Below are 21,056 nucleotides of genomic sequence, written 5' to 3'. Positions count from 1 at the left end.
AAACGTAACGAGTTCTTACACAAAAGTTATTTGATTTTACTAACATAGGATGTCAACACAATTCTTTGTTGTTAGACGCTGATAACACAACAACAAAGACCGATGTTAATATCGGAACCCGTAGTGGGCTGGAACGACAAAAAACTAGGAAAGCGAAGGCAAATCAGGGGAAATAAAAAGGCGATACTTTTAAGCACAGAGTTGAGAATATTTTAGAAGTGATAACTAATTTAAATTTATTTATTGATTAGATGAAAGTATACAATTTAATTTATTTATTTCATTGGTCCTAAATGTTACCATGTGTATGAGCATTATAGTGTACTTGGTGGTAGGTATTTGGGGCAAGTCCGTTTGGATAGATCTCGCTCATCATCCAATTAATTTTTAAGTATCCAGTGTAACTACAGATAAAAGGGATATATCATCTTAGTTCAAGTTTAGTGGTTCATTGGCGATATAACGGATGATTAATATCCTTGCAGCGCCAACGTCTATGGTCGGTGGTGATCATTGTCCATCAGGTGACCCATTTGTCCTTCCGCCTACCAATCATACAAAATGTCATTAAATAAATCTGGATTGTGTTGTCTTTTTTAATACTTAAATTTTCATTATGAAATTTAAGTGTCAATAGCACAATGGTTTAAAGGGCGCATAATGAAGTAAAAAGTCGCAGATTCGATATTGAACCCTTGTGCTATTATCGGCTCCATTCCTAGCACAAGTTTTAAGCTTAATTGGAGGGATAAATAGGAATATCAATTATTTCTTAAAAGAGGTACTATTCTACAATTCTTTTTTTTAATTAAATAAATATATATAATTTGCGTCTAAATTTTGAGCAGAATATATCATAATATCAGGCTAGGGTGCCACTTCTGATTATGCTTAACTCTATGTTTTCACCAGCAAACCTTTACAAAGGAACACTACCCTCTAACTAAAGGCAAAGAATCTACGCCGTGTTACTCTTTGCGAATAAACTGTGAATTTCCTACTTTTGTGTCTTTTTTTCAATCCCTTTGATTCCATTGTAAAGGGATTCTATAAATAGCCGAGTATTTCTTAGGTTGTATGTATAATATGTTTAAGATTTGTTAATTTAATTATATTTTTAGACGAGAATATTTTTACAAGTTGAGAGAAAAGCGCAATTCTTAACTGAAATATCTGAGTTAAAATTTGGACGTCAATCGGTTTATATATTGTCCTATATGTATATTATGTACCAAATAAAAGACAATGAAATAAATCAATAATGTTTGAGAATAATTTAATTGTAATAAAACTGTTTAAAAAAAACGCCGAGGTGGCCCAGTGGTTAGAACGCGTGCATCTTAACCGATGATTTCGGGTTCAAACCCAGGCAAGCACCACTGAATTTTCATGTGCTTAATTTGTGTTTATAATTCATCTCGTTGTGTCTAATTTCAACGAAATTCTGCCACATGTGTATTCCACAAACCCGCACTGGAGCAGCGTCGTGGAATATGCTCCAAAACTTCTCCTCAAAGGGAAAGGAGGCCTTAGCCCAGCAGTGGGAAAGTTACAGGCTGCTAATGTATGTAATGTAAAACTGTTATTAAAAATACCCTGTGAATTACAGTTGTGTACAATAGAATTAGAGAGAAGGTCACCTGGACGCAACACGCTTTTACCTTACATCAAAATTTCTGCCAGTTCACTCTACCGTAGCGTTAGAACTTCGTTTCAAAAATATAATTTATCGAATACACAGCGGTAAATAAAATCTCGTGAGAAATATGCACGTGACGGACGACAGTCGTATTTACCAAATCCCACTGGAGCAGCGTAGTGGATAAGATCTAAACTTACATCTTAACAAAAGAGAACTCTGTCTTGCAGGACATTTCAATATTAAGAATACTACATAAATAAAAAGGCTTTAGTTTCCTTCTTATAACTACTAATAAATTATAAATGCAAAAGTAACTCTTTTGCGTCTTCACGGTTAAGCCGATTTAGACGAAATTTTGATAGTTAGATATACATGCATAGGCTACGTTTTTACCCCTTGAAGAGGTGAAATGGGGTGAAGATTTTTGTGCTAGAAAGTTTTATAATTTTAGTATCACAACAAAACTGTTTTTTTTTGTTGTAAGTCAATTTTATCAAAATGTAATAGTACTGCAAGAACTGCATACTTAACTTAACACTGGAACTGCGGTACTAGTGAGGTCTTAGAAGGTATGTGTTCCATCTCCCTGTAATGTATTTAATTTTTAACCAGTGCAATGTCATTTATATTAAAGCGTTAACAAAATATGTACTCTCACCAACTTATATCTGCTTACTATGTTCAAGATTTTTTTATGTTATATGTAGGTGGACTAGCAAATGGGACAACTGATGGTAAGTGGTCACCACCGCCCATAGACAATAAAATAAAAGTAATATTAACCATTTCTTACATCGCCTATGTGCCACCAACCTTGGGAACTAAGATGTTATGTCACTTGTGCCTGTAGTTATACTGGCTCACTCACCCCTCAATCCGGAACACAACAATACTGGGTACAACCGCTTGGCTGTTCGGTTCGTTTATAGATGGTAGATCTACGATGCCTAATTCAAAGGGAATAAAATCAAGCTTTAGTTAGCTTCGAAGTCATGTATCAGACGTCACAAAAATCAAATATTATTAATAATTCATGTTAAACTATTACACGAGTAATGTATAGTTATTGGTTGGTATAATTAATTTGTTTTAACCACTTGGACAGATGTCAGTCGTGTTCCGTATGGAAGTAAAGACCCGGTAACCGCAGCTGATCGTGCACATATGGAGTTAAATTATACAGCATTTTAAGGTTATTATCAAAATCAAAATAAAATATCATTGAACTCTTTAGAGATAAAGGCAGTATTTTATGTGCTCATTGATAGGAAGGCCGAATCGTATCCCGTGACGTCAAACGTCATGCCATATTGTATGCTGTCATGTCTCCTCCAATCCGGTGCACTCTGCTCCATGTGTGGGTATTCGTGTAATACTATGCTTCTTTTGTTATATATTATTATAGTAAGACAAAAAAAAAATTATGAATTTTATTAAGGAAATCCTATGTTTTATTCATTATAAATATGGTTGACTCTTGAGAACCATATTTAAGAAACTATTTTACATAAAAAGATAGCATTTTAAACAAAAATAAACAATAACGATAATAAGTTTTATTTTATTATATGTTATATACTATATAATAAAACTAATATTAAAAAGATAAGCTATAAATAGTTTTATAAAAACACTATATAATATGAAATAAAACCGTTTCAGCATAGGCATATCTGCTGACACTTAAAACCTACGTGAATAATCATTTACAATAAAAAAACTGATTTGTTGAATAAAAAAATAAATAAGATTAATATATCTCAGTGCATGGCCGGCTTTGAACCCGCAATCATCGATTAAGATCAATATGTTTGAATCATTGGGTCATCTCGGTTCGTTGATCAAAGAAGATTTACTGACAGGCCTAGGTATTATCCAATCATAATAATAATACATTTTACCGACAAATTTTACTTTAAGCTAAATTAAAATTTGTTCTCTACGATGGATGTTTTCAGAAACTTAAACTTCGATTCGATTTTATAATTCATAAGATTTTGTAATTCCATAATTCAATTGTAAAGTAAGCGAAATGTGTAATAACACCGTTGAACCTCAAATTAATTTCACGGTACGAATTACGTGGCCTATTAATTACGCCCGGTTTCCGTTCGTTTCACTAATTCTTTATACGGTCGTTTTGATCGTATACGGTTTGAACTTTTATTTGTTCTATATTCAAATAAAATGGAATATTATATGTATTGATAAGTTATGATAAAAAAAAAAAACTATAACGTTTCAAAATATAACATTCAATTTTGCCGTCGCAGTCGCTCCACGGAATGTCAGAACAACTTAGGCTACCTTTTCCTTAACAATCAAGTGAAAGGTTCATATGAACCATTTATATTGATTTTATTTGGTGGGATATTTTGAAGCCACTCGTAAGATATTCTACCGCGAAACAATGTTTAGTATTGTTGTGTTCCGGTTTAAAGGGTATTGTAATGTAATTAATGGTTAAGTTGTATTCCATACACAAAATATACATTATCCAATATTTAAACAAAAGTGTTATTAAATAGCTACTTAGACCCATACAGACACGAGAATCATTAGCGGGGATAGAATCTAAGGCAATAATACAGTATTACAATCAATGCTTTGTCTGATAATCTTTGAGTCTGGGCTATATCGCCTTTAAAAATACGCCTAATAAAGCTCATCTAAAAGAAGCACGCATCCTCAACATGACAGCAAAGTCATTTCAATTACAAACCTCACCTCAGGATCAGCTGAAAAAGATACGCATCAACAGCCCTAGAATAACGAGGCGACGTCTTCTTCGACTTCGCCGAACACGATACGTCCACACGCTTGAAATTGTGTGACAACAGAATTATGTTGAAGCATGTCTTCATATGCGTATCCTTCTTTTTGGTCAAATTTTATACAATTATGGCGAAATACGTCTGTGTTGTGGAATGAATATCCGCTTCAGTGTGTTGAAGTCTAATGACACCATAATTGATGTTCATAAATAATAAAATTAATTTGTTCAAAATAGCTCGGCGCTCGTCGCTCGAGAACAAATTAATTCGTTTTAAAGTAAGGAAATTCTGTCTTTCCACTGCCATAAGACGTCTAGGAAGTAACATAATTAAATGTAATTGTTTAAACTCGGAGCACTCTCGCTCAAAAGCCTTATTTTGAATTTAGAATTACATATATTTTTAAATATTTTAGATGCAAAAATGATTCCAACGAGTTCCCCGTACTGGTACTACGTTATTACACGTACGTTTATTAAAAACGAGCTGCCCTCGTTTATTTTAATTTTATGAACTTCTGACATTAAAATAATGACCATATTTTCACTAATGACACACACACACACAAATATATATGAACTGCATACAAATACATGGTCAATAAACCATTTTCAAAATTAAATCGTAGAACCTCTATTGCCCACTTCCTATGAATATTCTATTTACTAGTTTAACACGCATATGTTTATCTGAATACTGGCCTAGAATCTAAACGGTAGACCCGCATTCTTATTACGGATTTTAAATTAAGTGCTTAATGTATTTAAGGTTTAAATTGTTTAATAAATAATATCCTCCTGACAATTATTTAACATAACAAACAAAAATTTCACAGGCAATATTATAACACACAAACATGTGAAAACACAAATCAAAATCAAAATATACTTTATTCAAGTAGGCTTTTACAAGCAGTTTTGAATCGTCATTTAACAAACTATTTAAAGTAAAGCTACCACCGGTTCGGAATGTATATTCTACCGAGAAGAACCGGCAAGAAACTCAGTAGTTACTCTTTTTCAACATCTAAAAATACAGTCATGTTAGTTAAATACAATTATATATGTATGTTATGTCTCCTGCCTGGAAGTCAACAGGCATTAACTCCACGCTTTACACCACGCTCCACAGATTCACTCTCTATCAATAGGATGGTAACCGGACATAGCAGAAGACATTTCAATCAAGTTTTAGACGTAAGTTTACGTGCATTCCGAAGCTCGAGAGTATAACCTAGCCATGATACTAACACTGGCTGTTACTGAGAATTTCTTCCCGGAATAAAAAAAATAAACTCTAGTGACTCTATCCCTAACCAAGATTCAAAAACCTTGGTCTCTCAGAATCCTCAGTTCTATTACAGTGTCTCAAGCTAGTCTGTAAACCAACGGCGCAGTTCGTAAATCTGAAATCTCACTGGTATAAAACCTGTTTGCTTGAATAAATAATATACCTTCGTTTTTTTTATTGGTATCCAGTTTGGTGACCATAACAAGAATAAACACACTTCGTTATATTCGAATCGGCGAATCAAGCGATGGGTCCGATACTACTCATGAATTTTGGATTTGCTGTACAGCCCACTGTTTGATTTGCTTACATTAGTCTCTAACTAAATGTGAATAATTGATTGATCCTAATAAATTTGAGCGACAAATACGAATGCCTTGATTAGAGGGCATGGTTGTTACGCTCGGTCAGTTTTGTAGTTGCTTAACATTCATTGGCTAATACAATTATCTGTTATACTAACATTGGCGAAGATTTGTGCAGGTCTCATAGGGACCACCAATAGGCTTAAACTTTATTTTATAGATAAACGACTCGGTCCAGTTTTTGTGCCTTTATAAAGATGATTTGAGGAGATTGATAGGCAAACTAACACTGAATTTAAGAATTACTTATTTGAGAAAATTTTTAATGAAGTATAAGCCACTTCCTACTCTGTCAATGCAAAGCAAATCATAGAGGTCTAAGATTTAAATAATTTCACGCGGTTGTAGGATATTTACGGGGTACCCGACTATTGCTGAGTCGAGGTTATGCTCTATGTAAATCTTAAGTTAAGATTGCGGGCTAATCCGAGCGTGGAAATTAATTCTCATAAGCTTCATAATTTGTATTTATAATTTATTTCGTGCTCGGTGTTGATGGAAATCCTCAGGACTTCATGACTTTAAATTTTTGCGATCAACCAGGATTAAAGTTTATTTTTTACAACTCGGTTTGGTGGACGAACAAATGCTACCTGATATTAATGTGGTCATCACTAACCTTGCCCTGCTATTTATTACACGGTCAATGCAACACTAACCTCGGAAACTAACACGTTGTATCCCTTGAGCCTGTAGTTTCATTCACCCTTCAAACAGGAACATAACAGTACTAAGTATTGCTTGGCGGTAGCCACTCAGATAGGTTTCCATAGCACCAATTTTACCAAGCTTTTACCACCACTACCAAAGAGAGGATACTATTACCTAGCTTTGGGTTTTACCTAGTTACTACGTGATTGTCTACATAAAAAATTTATTTATATTAAAAACATAATTGAAAAAATAAAACACTAACATTAATTGCCGCTAAAATGAAAATAACAACCACTTAAAATTATCTTCTAATCTATTCTTTATTCATTACAATTTTTCGCTTTAAACCGCTATAATTCGCCGTTATGGCACATAATCTCATAGACGTAAACCGCCATATTTCGCTGCTTATACGAAAAGCCGGCAGGTGGTCTTAAAGTAATAATTTTACGATATCCCGTTTAAGTTTATACGTGATGAAAGTGTCATCACGTATATGTATGTATGTCCTTTGTCTTCCTCGAGGATATGCTTTTGAAAGGATATTTAATATGTCAAAATGAGTGACTGAATTTTTATTTCACAAGTCATATTATTTTTTGGAATTTATGATGTTAACAATAATTATATATATTGCTTAATTAGTACCAAGTATAAACACAACGAATATTTTTCCTAATTCCATTTATAATATTTTGTATTAATGTGTTATTTTGTTATAAGTGATTGAGGCCGTGTAATTACAGCTTCAGTTGTGTAGCCTTATACAAAAGAAGAAGTTAGATCTTCAAGAAAAAGAGTATGCAAAAGGTTATTATACAATTAGTGAGTTAAAAAAAAAAAAACAAAAATCAAAATATACTTTATTCGAGTAAGGCTTTTTACAAGCACTTTTGAAGCGCTATTTTACAAAACTATATTAAATGATGCTACCGGTTCAGAATGTTGATTCTACCGAGAAGAACCGGCAAGAAACACAGTAGTTACTCTTTTTCAACATTTAAAAAAACAAAGTTATGTTAGTTAAATACAATTATACATGTATATAATATATCCTGCATGGAAGTAACAAATTCATGGTTGGTATCACACTATCGCCTCCTGGCTATTTCTCTGTGATATTGAATATGATTTGACATTCGATAAGTGTAATGCATCTATATTGAATTGAGGATTTGATTTGACTTCGCTCGGCACAAGAGTAGGTATGTTTAATATAAAACATGAATACCTCAATATCACTTTACTTGTTTAATTTAATTACAACATTATAATAATGTTAACACTAAGAGCCGAGATGGCCCAGTGGTTAGTACGCGTGCATCTAAACCGATGATTGCGGGTTCAAACCCAGGCAAGCATCTTTGAATTTTCATGTACTTAATTAGTGTTTATAATTCATCTCGTGCTCGGCGGTGAAGGAAAACATCGCGAGCAAACCTCCATGTGTCTAATTTCAACAAAATTCTGCCACATGTTTATCCACCAACCCGCATTGGAGCAGTGTTTTTTTTTTATGTTATAGGTGGCAAACGAGCAGGAGGCTTACCTGATGGAAAGTGACTACCACCGCCCATGGACATCTGCAACACCGGGGGGCTTGCAGGTGCGTTGCCGGCCTTTCAGGAAAGAGTACGCTCTTTTCTGAAAAATTGAAATTGTGGTGGAATATGCTCCAATTTTTCTCTTCAAAGGGAGAGGAGGCCTTAGCCCTGCAGTGGGAAATTTACAGGTTGTTAATGTAATAATAAATATAGCACAAAGTGTCTTGTCTTGTTCTTGTTCTTTTACTAGGCGATCACCATCAGTCAAATATCTATCAGAATTTTGGACCCAATAAGAATTATTTGGGATCATTATCTTGTGAATTTTAACATGTTTAAAAAAATATATAAACAGTAATGTTGTATCGAGGGCTTATTTTAAATATCCTTTTACATGTAGTAAAAAAATCACAAAAGATTATTTGACAAATGTGACTTATTATTTTAGGATATAGAATTTTATATCAGTAATACTTATTAGATATTTATGGCACACATTCGATCTGACTCGGTTGCGTGCGCTAATAATACAGATATTATAAAATACTGGCTTAGTAGTGTTTAAGTTTGAGAGAGAACAGATTACAATATAAATTAATTTATTATAACTTTATCGATTTACACAGCGCACGCAAAGAAGCCTTCCTGATTTTTTACGACTTCTTTGACACACCTGATGACCAAACTGCAAAACGTGAGCGAAGTTCCATCGCTGGGCTAAGTTCTTCAGCCTTTTGAAGGGAAGGTTTGGAGCTTACTCCACCATGCTGCGCGAAAGCATATTTTTAGACATGAAATTTCATGTGTGTTTGAAGTCAGAATCGTCGGTTAAAATTTAGATTTCAACTATTTCTAATCTAATATTTATATAACGGCGAGCCGGCAATATTGTTTGGTTCGGGGTCATCATCTTCGTCATACATATTCACAAATAACACAACAAATTGATAGCTGGATTATCGTATATTGATTTTTACAATATTTCATTGGCCGCGACCACATCTGTCTTATCCATTCTTGACAACTGACATTTTATGTTTTTCTAACGTAACAAAGAGTGATTGACTTCACTGGCCATCCAGAATCAAATCTCAAAACTAAGAGATTACAATCAAAGTATTTAATTATCTGACGCTGCGACATATATAATATTAATAGTAAAAGATTTCCTTTTATAGCAATAAGAAAAAAAGACAACCTGTATTATCATACGACAGAAGTCGATTTAGTGAGCGCACGGCTAATTGCGTTCAATGAATCTGCCGTTCGAAATGATCGTCCGTTCCAGATCGTTAGATGTTACAGAAGTATTTCCATAACAATAAACCATTGCAGTAATTATGTGATACAAAAACATTTAGAGTAAATATTAATCACAGCAATGTATAGTTGTGTTGAGTCCGTATACTAAACCAACTAGTTTGAATGACGACAAAATCATTTTCAATCAAATTCAGTAAGGACAAATTATAGTGCAGTTATGTGTGTGTAAACACAAGAGAACTCTCTACATATAATGTCTCTTATAATCCAATATGACCGGAAAAAGTTCACAGGACCAACGACTTTAAATCATTTTCAAATGGGAGGTACTATTTTTATTGGCCCAACCAGGGGCTTGAAACCAGACCCTCGGGATATGTGACGTTATAAGCTAAATGCTAGAATAAGAGGTAGGTAGAAACCACTACCAAAAAATGAATCGATTCAATATATTATAATATACTTCGGAAGAATATATTTCCATTAAACAAAATATGTTCTGCTACGTTATTATAACTATGAAGGTTATATTGACATAGAAGAACGACTTCTCTTATTTCAGTCTCCATTTCCTCCCCCACATTTTAAGTGTCAACGACCTCATTAGAATTTGAGTAGCATTAGTTAATTTTCAAGCATCGCAGCCTCCCCTGTTTATTAACGTTTTATTGTTATGTATCATACAAAAAAAATCGAGATCTAAGATTTTTTTTAGCATTACGTAATCAAGATTTGAGCCGAGATGGCCCAGTGGTTAGAACGCGTGCATCTTAACCGATGATTTCGGGTTCAAACCCAGGCAGGCACCACTGAATTTACATGTGCTTAATTTGTTTATAATTCATCTCGTGCTCGGCGGTGAAGGAAAACATCGTGAGGAAACCTGCATGTGTCTAATTTCAACGAAATTCTGCCACATGTGTATTCCACCAACCCGCATTGGAGCAGCGTGGTGGAATATGCTCCATACCTTCTCCTCAACGGGAGAGGAGGCCTTAGCCCAGCAGTGGGAAATTTACAGGCTGATTATGTACGTAATCAAGAATGATATGATGATTATGTATCTTTGATGAATTGTTGCACGAATTTGAAGTGAGAACTTCCTCAGTCGCACTTTTTACACTTTATGAGTACTAAAGGAAACGCTCCCATTACGCGCATATCGGTGACGCTAATCGGGTGTACTCGACTCCATTCGATAAACGCGTTCGGGTCGGTGACGTTTACAGCTTTTGGGTCGGTGTCGAAGACGGCGACGGATATACAATACGCTGATGTAATCAGCTGGGTTTTTTCCTTTCAGACGCCTTTGAAGTGAACGCTTCCAAAACTTAAAGATATATAATTTAAAATTGTATGAGAGGTTAGTGGGGCTTTGCCTTGGTGGTAGGGCTTTGTCTTGGTGATAGGGCTTTACCTTAGTGATAGGGCTTAGACTTAGTCGTAGGGCTTTATCTCGGTGGTAAGGCTTTATCTTGATGGTAGGGCTTTGTCTTGGTGGTAGGGCTTTGTGCAAACACGTGTGGGTAGGTACCATCCACTCAATTACATTTAATACTTGGTGGTAGGGCTTTATTCAAAACCATCTGGGTATGTACCACCCACTTGTCACGTAATTTACCGCCAAGCAGTAATATTTAGTATCGTTGTGTTCTGGTTAGAAGGGGCATTACACTTTTGTTTCCAAGGTTTATGGCAATGGTGGTATAAGGACTGATTATTATTTCTTGCAATACCAATGCCTAATGGTGATCAATTGCCATCAAGTGGCCCATTTGCCAGTCCTCTATCTACATGTAATAAAAAAATGCTTAAATTACCTTCCGTATACGGCTGGCCTTTAAGGTAGCTAACATTGTCGCAGTATAACTGAATTTCAAATAAATCACCATAACTTTACATTTTGTACAATGAATTCTATAGGAAATAAAATCGATAAATCGTGGACAGGTACACTTGGGTGGTCGACTTCGACTATCCTTGCCAGACGAGGCTTAAATATTAGCGATCAAGATGTAAATTTGATTTATATTCATAATATAATGTTAGAAATGCGAATGTTTGGGACATGGATGTTGGACACTCAATCACGCCAGAGCGGCTGAACGGAACTGAATGAATTTTGGCACATAGATGGATTATAGTCTTTGATAGCAGATAGGTATTTTTTATCCCTAATACTTGCAGCATTGCCCCACGTCATTCTATCACATACGGACGAAGCTCGCGGCGGAAACGAGTAATATATATGCAAAGACTGTTTATTTCCTTTTTCTTCTATGTTTGTCTGCCGACTTTCTGTTTTTTGGGTTTCGTGCCTCTAAAGGAAATAAGGAACCCTATAAGATCACTTTGTTGTTCGTCTGTCTATCTGTTTGTCTATTGTCTATCTGTCTGTCTGTCTAACGAGATTTTTTTTTCAGGAACCGTAGAGTTAAAATCATTACCAAATACTGAGGTCTGCGGTCACCTGGAGCTGTCAAAATCAAACCTCTAAGTTTACGTCATCAAACATAGTTAGAAAAGTTAATCAAAACCTTTGATCTAGAATCATGAAATTTGACAAAAAGAAATATCTTTTAAATAGTATAAGTATAAGAAAAAATCCAAAAACCGTAAATATTGTTGTTGTTACATCAGTGTATGTTTGTCTATATAGTTAAATGGGACCCTTACCCTTGTTTGACCAGTAGGGGAGTTCGAATCACACTTGTCCGGTCTTATTATTATTGTTTATTGATGAGATTTAGTGTTGATTATCAAAAAAAAAAACTCAACATTTTTTTATCAGTCCAATCTGGTGTTTGCACCCAGGACCTCGGTATATCTAGCACTAAAACGAGGCAGTCATAGTCATATATCACATATATAATGATTCTAAGATTAGCTTGTACATATAAGACGGTAAAAAATATATATATCAACAAAACATTCAAAGAAACGTTTTCGCCATCTGCGCTATGATTTATGTTTCGTGTTTTCACTAACATTGCTTCAGACGATAAATCAGCAGCCAGTTGTAAGTCGCTTCGTCGTAAATAAAGAATTTCGTTCTGGCCTTTCTTGCGATTAGGTGTCTCATACACTATAAATGAACACAATTTTATATCATGAAATAAAAATTAGTTAATTATCAATTTACGCTTATATTGTGAAGTGGAACGATTGGGTGTAATGAATACATATTACATATTAGCTGAAATTTATAAAACTACTTATAGCATACAAAACGTCACTTTTATACTTTCGAGGTGTGAATTAAAAAAATGCCTTCGTCTATGGCCTTCCCTATGACTCGACCTATCTGCATATCAAATTTCATCAAAATCAGTTCAGCGGTTTAAGCGTGAAGAGGTACATCAACAGCCTCTAAATTTCCCACTGCTGGGCTAAGACCTCCTCTCCCTTTGAGGAGAAGGTTTTGGAGCATATCCCACCACGCTGCTCCAATGCGGGTTGGTGGAATACACATGTGGCAGAATTTCGTTGAAATTAGACACATGCAGGTTTCCTCACGATGTTTTCCTTCACCGCCGAGCACGAGATGAATTATAAACACAAATTAAGCAAATGAAAATTCAGTGGTGCTTGCCTGGGTTTGAACCCGAAATCATCGGTTGCGATGCACGCGTTCTAACCACTGGGCCATCTCGACGCGTTGAAGAGGTAACCAACAGTTATTTTATATTTTTAATATTAGTATAGATCATATACTTACTATAAAGAGCAAATGTTTTGATTGTTAATAAAATTGTTTATAATGGATAAACTCAAAATGTATTCAAGCTTTTTTTGAAAATATTTCACCCGTGGAAAGCTACGTTATTTCGTAGTAACATGAGCTTTACTTAATACTTATACTTAATTAATATAAAGAGAAAAGTTTGTTTGTAAAATTTTTTGTAACGGATTAATTCAAAAATTAAATACTTAACATAGTTTTACATTTCATTCAACATTGTAATATGACGATTCAAAAGTGCTTTTATGAGATCATTTTAATAAAGAATATTTTGATTTTGATTCCGACTACTCAAAGGATTTTTAAAATCTTTTACATATTAACATTATTCCGGAGTAATATGATATTGTTTGTAATCGATAAACTCTGAAATAACTTAACCGATTTTAATAATTCCTTCGCACTTAGAAAACTACTTTACTCGGAAGTATTCTAGGTCATATTTTATTTCAGTATCGAATAATAAGAATACAGTAGATATGTTTGTACAATTATAGTCATAAAAAAATCAGTATTAATGTACTCTTATATACATCATAGGTAGAATTCCACGAGGGCGAGGTCACGTCAAATCTAGTCCAATAATATAATGACCAGGTTTAATATATACAATTTAATTCAAATATTCCTATAAAAATGTGCTGAGATATAAGCATATTGTCCATATCATAAGGCACTTGGAGATAAAATTGACCAATGGTGAACTATGATTGGTTGGTTGGTAGAGTCTACTGAATAAGGGACTATTGACGAATCAAATAAAAAATTATAAGATATCACTAGATTTCAGATGGTCAATAAAGATTATTTATTTAAATAGATAATATAAAACATAGACAATTCCCTACATTGCCAATGTGCCACCGACCTTGAGAACTAAGATGGTATGTCAGACAGTATGTTATGCTGGCTCACTCAACTTTCAAACCGGAACGCAAGAAAACTGATTATTGTTGTTTGGTAGAACATATTCTGATGGATGGGTGGTACCTATCCAGATGGACTTGTATAAAGCCCTACCACCAAATTAAATTGAAGAAAAAGCCAGCAATAAAAGAAATAAGTACGTAAAATTTCAATTCATAATAAAAATTTAAAAACTGGTGACAATGCTGCTTTCGAGGATAACTTTTTAAATTACAAATCCGGAAAAGGATGACCAAATAAAAACCTTTGATAAACAAGACGATCTCTCAAATGGAGAAATATATAACCCCATCTAAACAGATTTAATCGCAACTGACTCTTTGAATCAACAAAACAAATTCAGACGATTAACAAAATTAAATTTTCCGCCTGTTTTGACTTGTTCTGACAAATTAGTGGGCCCGAAACAGCCCGCCATGAAATATTGTAGACAGAGTCAATTATAACTAAAACGCTGAATTCAGTAAACAATATAAAGAAAATTAAAGATAATGGCTCTGAATTTGTTTAACCAGAGGAATGAGGAATAACGTTTGTATATCTTTTTTGTTATTATTAAGAAGATACACTTAATGTATATCTTGGACAGCTTAAATATATATATATGTGTATATAACACAGATCTATATTTGTGGTAACTTTACATTCAATTCAACAAGGTATCATGATGATTCAATGTGATTTTACTGGACTGTACTTGTATAAATAATATTTCGAATTTTTTATAATATATTTTATAAGTATTTACATCTGAGTAACACTGCTGAGCGAGATCATCACTGTTCATAAGGTGAAGCTTTGGAGCTTAAAATACTACTGCTCTAATGCGGATTCTTCTTGCCATAAGTATTGACGAGTACTAAATCGATCAGACAGGCTGGGCGAAGGAACTGCTATAGCATGAACGTTATTCAGACTTTTGAGTGTAAAATAATTCATTTATGCGTTTTTATGCTTACGTTTATATATTATTTATGGCATAGGTGATGGACAAATGGTCCACCTAATGGTACGTAGTCAAAATCAAATTGGTGTTGTATGAAAGTTGCATTTTTGACTTATTTTGAAAAAATCTAAAAAACGTTATAACTCAAAAATGGTTAACTTTTGCAACATGCACATGGGGTTTAAAATTATCGCAAATAATCACCCCTAACGGGAATACGTCGAATTACCAATAACCCTGTATAATAATTGTCTTAACTTAACGAAACTTCGTCCTACAACATTGCTTTGTTCAAACTTAATAAATCATTGAGTCTACATCTAAACTTGGTCATCTAATTTCCTCGCTGTGGTGAGTAATATATGGTTAATGAATTTGTAATTTAGTTTGGCTTTGAGGCCTTTGTTGTTTAAATTATAAATACGTTACTAACGAATTATGTTCTATAATGTTCATTAGCATTAGCAGCCTGTAAATTTCCCACTGCTGGGCTAAAGGCCTCCTCTCCCTTTGAGGAGAAGGTTTGGAGCATATTCCACCACGCTGCTCCAATGCGGGTTGGTGGAATACACATGTGGCAGAATTTCGTCGAAATTAGACACATGCAGGTTTCCTCACGATGTTTTCCTTCACCGCCGAGCATGAGATGAATTATAAACACAAATTAAGCACATGAAAATTCAGTGGTGCCTGCCTGGGTTTGAACCCGAAATCATCGGTTAAGATGCACGCGTTCTAACCACTGGGCCATCTCGCCTCTTATAATGTTCTATAACCCTTTATATGTCCCTACATATTATATCTAACGGATAATATTAGAAATCTTATTTTGTGGTAGGATTTTACGCAGCTCTATCTGGATGGATACCATCAAACAGCCGTACTTTGTGTTGCCTAAAATCCTCAATGAAAGTAAAAAATATAATTGGAGATGAAATAAATTTCAAAATGTTCAAAATTATATCAGTAGATAGAAACATTGATTTTGTTAAGGGAATTTTCAAGTGTAAAACACAAATCATGGAGATGCATCTTGTAGTTCTGTATACAAGTCGTTAATAATTGGTCTTAACCCTCAATGTTTTATTCATACACCCCTGTAATCCGAACTAGCCTAATGAAAAGGGACAGCGACGCGTCAACTTCGAGGACTTCGTTACACCGGAACGTAACGATCTAGGAATTAGTTTTTTGTTTTGTTCAAATTTGGAGGGTCGATTTTAATACGAGGGTTTCATTTTATGTACCAGATTACTTTTTACGAGTTCAACTGAACAAATACAGAAGTAAGTTATTTAACTGACATCAAAGACTTGTTAAAAGACGTTTCAAAATTGCATGGAAGTTTGACTTAAGTCATTAAAACCAAGAACCAAGGTTAGAACCCGTGCATCTTAACCGATGATTGTGAATTCAAACCCAGATCAGCACCGCTGAATTTTCATATGCTTAATTTGTGTTTATAATTCATCTCGTGCTCGACGGTGAAGGAAAACATCGTGAAGAAACCTGCATCTGTCTAATTTCAACAAAATTCTGCCACATGTGTATCCATCAACCCGTATTGGAGCAGCGTGGTGGAATATGTTCCAAACCTTCTCTTCAAAGGGAGAGGAGGCCTTAGCCCAGCAGTGGGAAATTTACAGGCTATTAATGCTAATGCATGAAAATCAAATATAAAATATATGTAAAAGTGATGATTAAACCTTAAAAAAATGATGATGATGTTCGTAGTGACCGATTTCGGTCACGGCATCCTTTCTCAATGGAGACCAGCCGACTCCGCAGGACTTATTATAATGCACAAATGTGTGTTAACACAAGTGCACTTTCTATTCACTCACTCCAATAATCCTATAGGACGGCAAATCCTATACGATCGAAAAAAAATCTGATGCAGGATCGACGGATTTACATGCAGAAAGCAGGCATACTTAAATAGGCTGTTACTTATAATCTTTTAACGGCTTGACTTAAGGTTTGAGCCCCGAACCTTGGGATTTGTGATTTTATATCTCACTAGACCAACGAGGCCTTGGAAACAGAATATAATTAAAAAACAACTATTATTTAATGCTTATGATACGAATATATATTTTTTAAATTCTTTTCGATGCGTGGACCCATAGAAGTTAGCGGATCCCGTTTGCGAAAGGCGGAGGGTTTGGAGATTTGGCGTGCAATGGGAGAAGTCAGTCCAGTAATGGATTCCGATCGGCTGATAATGATGATGATAATTATTATACGTGCACAAATACTGATGATATTTAAAAAAAAATTTTAATTGTTATGATATGTGTGGTGGTTATTTTTTTAATCACTGTCACATAGGGTAATATTTTGGGATTAATGCATCCCTGTCAGTGTAAGCGACAGAGTATGTAGAATATGGATCGCTCACTGAATACTCACTTAGCACTAATACCTGTCATGGCCAGACAGACTTGAATAAAGCACTGCAAGCAATCGAATATTATATGAAAGGCCTGTAAAACTCCAACGGCTGCGCTAAAGCCTCCTCTCCTTTGAGTGGAACTTTTGGAGCTTATTCGCATCACTCTGTTCCAATGCGAATTGGTGGAATACGCTTCTAGATAAGGAATTCTTCTGGAATGAGTTTTCTTTCGAGTTTAATTTGTAGGTATTACCCGATCAAATTATCTCCAGATCTCGCCGAAATACCCTTGAGTGTATTATAAAATGGATAAATTAACTCATTAAAAATATGAGGTTTATTAATCAAGAATACATTAGCATCAAAATATGTTGATTTTCAAGCAGGATATATATATATACGATTGCTAGTGGTTGCTTTGCATTTCATATAATCCTGACATTTTTTAATTATTTATTTAAAAATAATAGTAGCAATGCCATGTTTTTTAACTAAGTGGTAGGGCTTTGTGCAAGCCCGCCTAGGTAGGTACCACCCATATCAGATATTCTACCGCCAAATAGTAGTACTCAGTATTGTCGTGTTTCGGTTTGAAGGATGAGGGAGCCAGTGTAACTACAGGCACAAGGGACATAACATTTCAGTTCCCAAGGTTGGTGGAGCAATGGCATGAAAGGAATGGTTAACATTTCTTACAGCGCCATTGTTTATGGACGGTGGTGACCACTTACATCATCAGATAGCCCATTTGCTCATCAGCCAACCTATATCATAAAAAATAATAATAATTAAGGAATGACTAATATTTCTATTTACCCCAATTAAGCTTAAAGCTTATGCTAAAAGTGGGGATGACAATAGCCCAAGCGGTCAGTTTCGAAGTTCCGACTTTATACATCGGTAGGCGGCCCGTAAATTATTGCGCTATTGACCCTTTCGTCGAACAAAGTATAATTCGATTTCTCAATTAGCCAAATTTGACGTGACGGTGTGACGTCGGGAATCGGTTAAACTTATAAAGGATGTAGGTGTTATATTTGATGTCTTGTTCACGACGTAGTTTCAACTTGAGAATATTGTTAGAAGTTCAACCCTGTTTTACAACTTGGAGCTTGTCTATTAATATTGTTTAGAATAAAGGGTATGTCTTTAAGGGTTATTGAAAGGGAAACAGGGATAATGGATATTAAGTAGATCGTATCAGGCCTTGTGACAAAATTAGCTCGTAAAACTTTTAGTGCTCTCCAGCAATTTCGATGTTCAAATCTGATCTAATTTGCGATATTCAATTTGAATATCCGGAGACAGATATAAAGTCAGCGATTAAAATTTGTTTTACTGCCATTATGCTCATGGCTTCATTAAATATCGTTCCTGTATTTGTTTTTGTAATCTGTTTTAGTACTTGCTGTAATTGGTTGCAAATATTGAGATTTATTTGGATTCAATCTTAAGTTAGGAAAAGTTATTTGGTCCTGTACCTTGACACAGAGATAGATAATAGTCTGAAATCTGAAAATCTGAAAAGAATATACACCTGTATAATAATACCCCTCTTCTTTCAAATGCAGCCGAAGTCGCAGTTAGAAACTAGTATTCTATACAACTAATGCATATGTACAGTTATCAGTAATCCGACAAACATGTATCAAAACAAAAGTAACTTTAAATTTTGTGAGTTGAAAAATCCTCTACAAAATATTATTTATTTAAATTTGCTTTTAAATATTTTGATATTACGTCCCTTATACCCTTTAACGCAAGCTTTGGGGATAGAAAAGGTGTCCCAATGGGGATCTGTTGATGACACTTTGTCCCCCCTGTTTTGGGATATTGTAGGAAAAAATAATATATTTTTAAATATTTTCTTCAATTTTGAATAATCTGAGAATTACTCGTTGAAATCTAAAATTTTCGTTATCTTGATATTGAAAATATTATCTTTATGGCGTCGGTATTGTCTAAATAATATATACATATTTTTCATTTTAATGTTTCTATAAAAAAGTAAAGTAACAATCCCTCAATGTCCCAGTGTCCGCTTCAATGGTTTTCAACAGAGTGAAATGATTTTATAAAAAGTTGATTGAAAGTCCATCGCCTCTTTAATTCACTAAGAATTGGTAGATGTATTTTTTAAATTTCTAATTTCGACCAATGTAACAGGTTTTGAGGTTTAACGATGTTTTTTTAACATAGTTGAATTATAAACATAAATTATCTACATTAGGATATGTGTCCGAATATCCATGAAAAGCAAAGTTCTAATCACGCGTGTGTTACATTTTTTATAGAGACTCAATACATTATGACAGGATATTTTAAGATAATTTCTATTTCTTTATTGCTTTAGTATATTTTAAGGTTTTAAGACAATAAAAGATTATATATGAAACACAAATATTAATTTAACCATTATAATGGCTGTAATAATCGTAATATTGTATCGATTCATATTTACATTAAAACCAATTACATTAATACTAACTTTGTATCATGATAATTGCAAAAAACACAATTCATATATTCATCAATAATTTAACAAGCAATAACAATTATACTATATCACAAAATTATATCGTACCTTAAATGTTAGCAACTTGCTGGTCCAGGATCAAAGTGAAAAGTAAAAGTGTTCTGTACCGAGCTTCCATCACTTATATAAGCCTCGCTACAAATCACGTGACTCACAATAATGAACAGAAAAGTCAAAGTACCCTCTTATTTAATATCAATGTTATCAACATAATTCAAAAATAACTTAAATTAAATTATTGTTATTAGAGAATTGATTAAAACATACAATACATAGTGTAAGCCTTGTTTGTAATTGTCTAATTATTTATTTATTTCTTACTTAATCTGACACGTGCATCTTAACCGATGATCGCGGGTTCCAACCAAGCACCACTGAATTTATTCGTGCTCAATATGTGTTTGTTATTAATATCGGTGGTGAAGAAAAATATTGCAATGAAACCTCCATGTGTCTAATTTCAATGAAATTCTGCCACATGTGTATCCACAATGGGTATTGGAGCAGAGTAGTGGGATTAGCTTTAACCTTTCTTCTCAAAGGGTTTACTTTATTTCAGCTAAGATTAACATAATCTAATCAGAGCTTGTCGCGAATATAATAAGCATTTTGGGAACATTGATATATTTCATTTATCTTTGATTAAATTTAGAGATTATATTTGTAACAGTCTTAAATTAACTTAATTATATACTTTTAATATTGTTCAATAATTTTTCTCTTATTGTGTTAAAATATTTGAGTGCATTTTATGTTTTATCAATCGGTGGAAACTTCGCTGGATAATGTGATATTTAAATTGTATTATGTAATCAGATTATATTTTATATCTGTTTGTTTCCCAAATATTAAATAAATAAATAATATTCTGTACCATGGACTATATGGACAGTACTAATATTCTTTTTGACAGTTCAAATTCATAAATAAATAATGAATATTTATAAAATATGATTTATATAAATCAAATAGTCTGTT

This window comes from Vanessa tameamea, chromosome 19, assembly GCF_037043105.1.
Source record: "Vanessa tameamea isolate UH-Manoa-2023 chromosome 19, ilVanTame1 primary haplotype, whole genome shotgun sequence".
In the NCBI taxonomy this organism is placed as follows: Eukaryota; Metazoa; Arthropoda; class Insecta; order Lepidoptera; family Nymphalidae; genus Vanessa; species Vanessa tameamea.
This window is presented reverse-complemented; position numbering follows the sequence as displayed.